The following is an 8259-nucleotide window of genomic DNA, read 5'->3' on the forward strand; positions in this document are numbered from 1 at the left end:
TTTTAAAGCGATTTAAAGTAACGGATTGTCATGAATTAAAATTAAGTTGATAGAAGCGGTTTTGTCACATAATTTTAATCGTTAAAAGGTGGTTTGGATAAATTTAACATAATTACAGAATTATGTCACGGATAAATTTTGTTTTAGTTGATGCATTTTTATTTATCGTTACTTTTGAATGCCATGAATATTTTTTTTACGTATTTAATTTTACAATCGGTTGTAACTTAGTGTGGCCTTAGTAGTACGTGTTACCGTAATGATGGAACACGGTCTTGGTTGTATTTTGAGATCTCGCATCTCCGTTTTGGATTTTTCCTTGTAATTACAGTTTTAATTTAGAATGTAAATAGGTTTATATTTTTTAAATTTTAAATTGTAATTTTGAGAAGACCAAAGATGGAGATCGGATGCTCACTCCCGCTGCATGGATCAAGATGGAACATCAAGACAAGCTTCTCGGCTCCAACGGTGGATTCCAAAGTTGTATTATGTTTTATTTTACTAGGATAGGCCACACTAGGACTTTTATTTACGTTTTACATTTGTTTTATGTTTTTCATCGTAACGATAGTTTGCATCATATTCCGCCTAAAACCAAACCACCTAATAATTGCATGAAAACTGACTCATATAGAGGTTACGCGTTAGTTTTCTTTGACATACAGATGTCACACGGTCTAAATAAGCCATCACCCAAGTTAATTCATTCACGTAATGCTAGTTTTTCGTTCACTTAAAATGAATTAAAACTAAATTGATGGGATCTTCCTCGTATAAACAAAAATTGAGAATAGTCTTTATAGGTCAAACTCCAATGAATCCCTTCTTCGTCGGTAGGCATAATATGACCCCTTCTACGTCGGGTAAGTTGGAACTGATTGACCTATTTTATCTCAACACTGTGGTCACTCGTACGATCCCGTGATTATGGTGGACTAAAGATAGGATTTACAGAAATCTATCGACCAAGAGTTCTAACGGTAGAACTAGCCAAACAGTTGGCTTATCAATTTACTTTAAATTGAGTCTTGGGATCATTTGTATTATTCTTGAGGTAGATCGATTATACAAATGCAATGAGTCTACACGTTAAAATGAATTTTAATTAGACTTAAATCACCTCGATGAGTTGCTTATTTCGTTTTGTTTTTCTTTCTTTTTCAGTGTAGAACACGATCATTTAAACTGCTAATAACATAATGGCTGGCCGTATGAACGACCCAATGCCAAGTGCCACATTGGACCGTGAGTCCTGGCTTCGGATCTTCATGAATCAGATGAATTAGTCTACTCGACTGAAGAATAATGGATCAAACTTCGCGGACTGGGAGGCGGCATTACGGAATGCTGCCATTGCTGACGGGAAGCTCAAATATCTGATAGAGCCCATCCCGCCAAACCCAGGCCCCACGGCTGGAGCTAACGAGATCGCCACGTATAGCGATTTCGTCATGGAAGCGGGTGCGATAAAGAACGTACTCATTTTTGCAATGGAATCCAATTTGTAGAAACGCTTCATAGCCCAAGGTGCAAACAAGATTTTCACCACGCTCACTAAGGAATTCTCGAAAGCACCGAGAATCGTGACCTATGAGCATACCTGTCGCTTCTTTGAGGCGAAACTCCAGAAGGGCCAACCGGTTAGCCCACACATTCTCAGCATGATTGAGAATGTCGAGAAACTGGAGGCACTTGATTGTAAGATCAGTGAGAACATCGTGATTGACCGCATGCTTCATTCACTCCACGATGGTTTTGCGCTCTTTAGAGCCAATTACTATATGAAGGATTTGAAGAAAAGTCCTCATGCACTACACTCCCTTCTCGTACAGACCGAGAAGGACATTAAGTTTAGTGGGAGCCTGAAATAGGATGTTCTCGTTGTGTCAAACAAGGGCAAGGGCAAGGGCAAAGCTCAGGCAGACCTAGCAGTAGGCAAGCCGAAGTTTAAGAAGTCGGGATCAGGTAAGAGTGGGCCTGGTGAGTCGAGCACCTCACCAGGCGCGACAAAGAGCAAGACCGGTAACATGGAATGCCATCATTGCCACAAGACTGGGCATTGGAGGCGTACATGTCCTGTATACCATCAGGACATAAAAGCAGATCGCGTTACTCTTGTTGGTATGTCTTCTTCTTCTTCTACTTTTGTTCATATGATTGAGATTAACCATGCAAGTTACGGAACTTGGGTACTAGATACTGGTTATGGTTCTCATCTATGTAATCATGTGCAGGGGCTCCGAAACATCGAACCCCTCGTAAAGGGGGAGGTGGACCTGCGTGTCGGGAATGGAGCACGAGTGGCTGCCGTCTCGAGGGGAACATATGTGATCCAGCTTCCAAGCGGATTTGAGTTATTTTTATATAACTGCTATTATGTACCCAGTCTATCCAAAAACATTATTTCGCCGCACTTGACAAACTTGGTTTTTCATTTGTAATAGAGAATAATAGCGCATTTTCTCATTACACGATATGATTTATGGCAAGGCGGTCTCCATGAATGGAATTTATGTTTTAGATCAGACCAACGAAATATTGCACGTAATGAATAAAAAGTTAAAGGTTGGTGACAAAGATCAAACTTATCTATGGCACTGCCGTATGGGACACATTAATGAGAAACGCGTTAAACAGCTCATACAGAATGGAGCTATCTCGGCATTTGATTTTGAATCATTTGGCACGTGTGAATCATGTCTCATTGGTAAGATGACTCGAATTTCCTTCAAAGGTGTTGGAATGCGGCTGGCCGACCTATTAGGACTCATACATACGGATGTGTGTGGACCTATGTCAATCACCGCACGAGAAGGATATAGGTATTTTATCACTTTCACGGACGATTTAAGTAGATATGGCTATGTCTACTTAATGAAGCATAAAAGTGAGTCCTTTGAGAAATTCAAAGAATACCGAGAATCGGGTACTGAGAACCAATTGGGTAGAAAGATTAAAACACTATGATCGACCGTGGTGGCGAGTATCTTTCACACGAGTTTGATCAAGACCTTAAGGATCGTGTGGGATTGCCTTACGATTAACTCCACCTGGAACACCTCGGTTGAATGGTGTGTCCGAACGGAGAAATCGAACACTACTTGATATGGTTCGATCCATGATGAGTCACACCGTATTGCATGATTCATTGTGGGGTTATGCTCTTACGTCACCAATTTGCTCTAATACTTAACCGAAGTCCGTCTAAAGTCTGTTGACAAGACTCCATATGAACTATGGAAGGGAACGGTCCCTAACTTGTCCTTTATACGGGTTTGGGGCTGCGAGGCTTATGTCAAGTGGAGACACGAGGATAAGCTCGGCCCGCGATCGGTCAAGACATACTTTATAGGTTATCCTAAAGGAACATTTGGTCATTACTTCTATTCGCCAACCAAACAACGTGTATTTGTTGCGGCTAGTGCGACATTCATAGAGAAGGAGTTTCTCGAGAACGCGAAGAGTAATAGAACCTTCGAGCTGTCGGAGATTGCAGAACCAAATGCCGAGCAACCATTGGAGGAACTCGTTCCTTCAATCCCGGCTGCGGTTAGTATTCCTGAGGAACCTAGGAGGTCGGGAAGAGTCTATATTCCTTCGAACAGATACATAGGTATGGTCGAGGAACATGACATAGATGACATTCTGCTCTTAACGAGCAGTGAACCCGCAACCTATAAAGGTGCCATGACTAGTTCCGACTCAAAGCTATGGCTTGAGGCCATGCAATCCGAGATGGACTCCATGTATGAGAACAACGTATGGGATCTTGTTGACTTACCTGCTAAGGTTCGTCCCCTTCAATGCAAATGGCTTTACAAGATAAAGCATTCTGTGGAAGGACAACAAGATATCTATAAAGCACGACTAGTTGCTAAAGGTTTCACCCAAGTGCCAGGTTTGCACTACGATGAAATTTTTGCACCCGTAGTCATGCTGCGTTCCATTCGGATTATCTTAGCGATTGTCGCTTTTCATGACTATGAAATTTGGCAGATGGATGTGAAAACCGCCTTCTTAAACGGTTATTTGGAGGAAGAGTTGTACATGGTACAACCCGAAGGTTTCATCGATCCTGAACATCCTAAGAAAGTGTGCAAGCTTAAGCGTTCCATTTATGGACTTAAGCAAGCTTCTTGGAGTTGGAATCATCGTTTCGACCATGTGATAAAAGAGAATGGATTTACTCGATCGGTCGAGGAACCATGTCTATATATCAAGTCGAGTGGGAGCAAGATTGTCTTCCTAATATTGTATGTTGATGACATACTCCTGATTGGGAATGACATACCTCTCTTAACTTCGGTAAAGGTATGGTTGAAAAACCATTTCCAGATGAAAGATCTGGGTGAGGCACAAAGAATTTTGGGCATCCGTATCTATCGAGATAGATCACGTCGGATGTTATCTCTCAGTCAGGAGTCTTATATAGACAAGATTCTAGAGAGATTCAGCATGACTAACTCCAAAAAGGGGTTCCTTCCTATGGCTCCAGGGGTGCATTTGAGCAAGTCTCTGGCACCAGAGACACTGGAAGAGAAAGAGCGCATGACCCGGATTCCTTATGCTTCGGCTATAGGATCAATCATGTATGCCATGATATGCACACGTCCGGACGTGGCATATGCATTGAGTATGACAAGTCGATTCCAACAGCATCCAGGTGAATCACATTGGATGGCTGTCAAGAACATTCTTAAGTACCTACGGAGGACTAAAGATTGGGCATTGACTTATGGAGGCGAACAAAAGCTATGCGCAACCTTGATTCGCAGATGCTAGCTTCCAAACGGATCGAGATGACTCGAAATCTCGGTCTGGATTCGTTTTTACTCTTAATGGCGCTGCAATCAGCTAGAAGAGTTCCAAACAAAGTGTTACAGCAGATTCTACGACTGAGTCCGAGTACTATGCCGCGTCTGAAGCTGCAAAGGAAGCTATATGGATGCGTCAATTCTTACAAGGACTATCGGTAGTGCCTAGTTCGAATGACCCGATCACCATCTATTGCGACAATAGAGGTGCCATCTTCCAAGCTAAGGAGCCTAAGTCTAAAAACAAGTCTAGACACGTACAATGGAAAGCTCATCTAATCCGAGATTACGTGGAGCAAAAGGAGGTAGTGATAGAAAAGATTGCTACAGATGATAATATAGCAGATCCTCTCACTAAACCATTACGACAAGATAAGCATGAAGGCATGTTAATTCCATGGGAATTAAACGTGTTCCTGAGTTGTAGTACTCTTTTATGGATTAGATTCATTTTCTTGTGTACTCTATACGACATCATCGTTTTGATATTTATATATTTTGTTTTTCATGTGGAGTTGTACGACAATTTTTGAACACCACAAAGTGAACTGAACAAACATTATATTATGGTCCTTAATTGCCCACGTGAGTGATAACTCGGCAATTATTTCCGTGACGCTGGTTGATGGTGGGTTCAACGAGCCATAAGTCAAACGGTTGACTGACCAATCACAGAGGCGAGTTATACGAATATCTCGTAGGACACAATTGTGACAACGACGTGGAGTCCTAAATGTTTTATAACATTCGGTGCCAGGTCGTGGATAGGACCTCCATGGTGATCCTAAAAGTCGATTCTTTTAACTATCGACTGTCTCTTGAGATTAAGGCAGATTTTGGGTGACTTTGGATTCTTTCTCACGGTCATCCGTAACAAGGGGCCAAGTAGATTTTTTCTGGGTCATTTCATGCTGTGCTTAGGTCGGCAGGAGTCGAGTTGAAGGAAATATTCAGCCTTTATCAGGTACTCGATATTTCTCAGGGCCGCTCGAGGAGCTGTAACTGAAATGCATGGCCATGCTCGAATACGGATTCGTTTTATCAGTTAAGTTACTCTCTAGTCGGGGAAACCACTCTTGATACAGATCGATTGTAAAATACAACCTTTGCGGATACGGATCTGCAAATTGTTTTACATTGAGTGGGAGAAATTTTAAATGGATATGAGAATCGGTTATCGCACATACACTTGTACGGACAAGTGGGAGTTTGTTGGAGCTGGTGTCCTCCAGTTAGTGCGGATAACATTATTGCACGTACACTTGTACGGACAAGTGGGAGCTTGTTGGGGCTGGTGTCCTCCAAATTTAGTGCAATGACATATAAATCTCTAAAAGGATCAAAGGGTATACTTTTGTATTATTATCAGTTGGTCCACGTTTATCAATAACGGTTGGCTTGCTAGATAAGTTTGACGTTATTGTCATACTGATGGCGGTGATCAACTGGTCCCTAAAAGTCACACCTATAGGATACGTTTGAGAGATGTGACGGTATGAAAATACAGTCATGTTGATGCCTAATATGACTAAGCAGTTAGTCGGAGTTATTGACTAAAAATTAGTCAAACGCGATGTTGAGATAATTATTTAATACGGATTAAATAATAATGGCTAAGGTGAATTAAGCGGTTAATTCGTAAATTGAATATAAACGATTATATTTAATTAATGTATATTGAATTTAATTAATTATACAATATTGTCATTATCGGACAAGTATTAATATATCGACTAATTCATGTTACTAGTCGATATTTTATTATCCGATAACGAGTGATGATTTATAATTAAAACCCGTCATATACATTTTAGCGAAACGAGTCGGACCACGAATTAAATAAGGAGAAAGTGGAAAGCCCACTTCCCCCTTGAGCTCACGGTTTGGCCAAAATGAACAAAAGGAGAGTGCTTCTCTCCTTTTGACCTAATCATTGTCATTTGCACAAAAATTAGGGTTTTGGAGGCATTCTCTCTGAAATTCTAGATCTCACATCAGAAAACTCACAAAAACTCTCTCAATATTGCAAGGCAATTAGAGAGTACTTTCTAGCACAAGGGGCATAGTCTCAGACGATCTTGGGTGCAACGATTAGGAGGAAATCTACGTTGATTTCTGTTCTTAGGCCGTTTTATACAAAGGACCCGAGGTTGATTCTTGTTCCTTTATCGTTTCTCTTGTTTTTCGTTTATGACAATTAATCACATGATAATTTGCGTTATAGTCCTTAATTTTAAGGGGTTTTATACGGATATTACCCTACAGTGAAGAGGCATAGCAAAGGAGATGTGGATCTACGCCTTGGAAATGGAGCTCGAGTAGCGGCCGAATCCAAGGGAACTTATGTATTAGCTTTGCCTAATGGATTTGAGTTGTATTTACATAATTGTTTTTATGTGCCTACACTTTCTAAAAACATTATTTCAATCGCTATGTTAGACATGGACGGTTTTTGTTTTGTCATTAAGAACAATCGTTGTACTATTTCAAGGAATGACTTGGTTATAGGCCAAGCTCCTTCCATTAATGGCATTTACATTTTAGAAACCTCGAATCCGACTAATGACATCTACAACATTCAATCAAAGAAACTCAAATCAAGTGATCCAGATGAATCGTTCATTTGGCATTGTCGATTAGGTCACACAAACGAGAATCGCATCAAAAGATTAATTTCGACTAATGTGATTACACCATTTGATTATCAATCATATGGAACATGCGAATATTGCCTTATTGGCAAGATGACTCGTAATCCTTTTAGCGGAAAGGGAACGCGAGCAAGTGAGCTATTGGGACTCATACATACCAATGTGTGTGGACCAATGAGTATCACCGCCCGAGGAAATTATGAATACTTCATAACCTTTACCGATGACTTAAGTAGATATGGGTATATCTATTTAATGAAGCATAAAAGTGAAGCTTTTGAGAAATTCAAGGAATTTCAAAATGAAGTAGAGAACCAATTGAACAAAAGGATAAAGGCACTACGATCCGATCGTCGTGGAGAATATCTTAGCCTTGAATTCGATTCACACTTGAAAGGTTATGGTATTATATCACAACTTTCTCCACCCGGAACACCACAACTCAATGGTGTTGCCGAAAGGAGAAATCGAACCCTACTTGATATGGTTCGATCCATGATGAGTCAAACCGAGTTACCGAACTCGTTTTGGGGATTTGCAATCCAAACTGCAATTATATCTTTGAATAATAGTCCCACAAAGACAACCGAAAAGACTCCATTTGAGATATGGAAAGGAAGAGTTCCTAGTCTATCCTACATGAAAGTTTGGGGATGTAATGCTTACGTCAAGGCAAAGACCGACAACAAGCTTGCCCCAAGATCCGAAAAATGCATCTTTGTAGGATACCCCGTTACCTCTCGAGGATATTACTTCTACAAGCCTCAAGAAAACAAAGTGTTTGTGTCTTG

The sequence above is a fragment of the Silene latifolia genome, chromosome X, assembly GCF_048544455.1.
Source record: "Silene latifolia isolate original U9 population chromosome X, ASM4854445v1, whole genome shotgun sequence".
In the NCBI taxonomy this organism is placed as follows: domain Eukaryota; kingdom Viridiplantae; phylum Streptophyta; class Magnoliopsida; order Caryophyllales; family Caryophyllaceae; genus Silene; species Silene latifolia.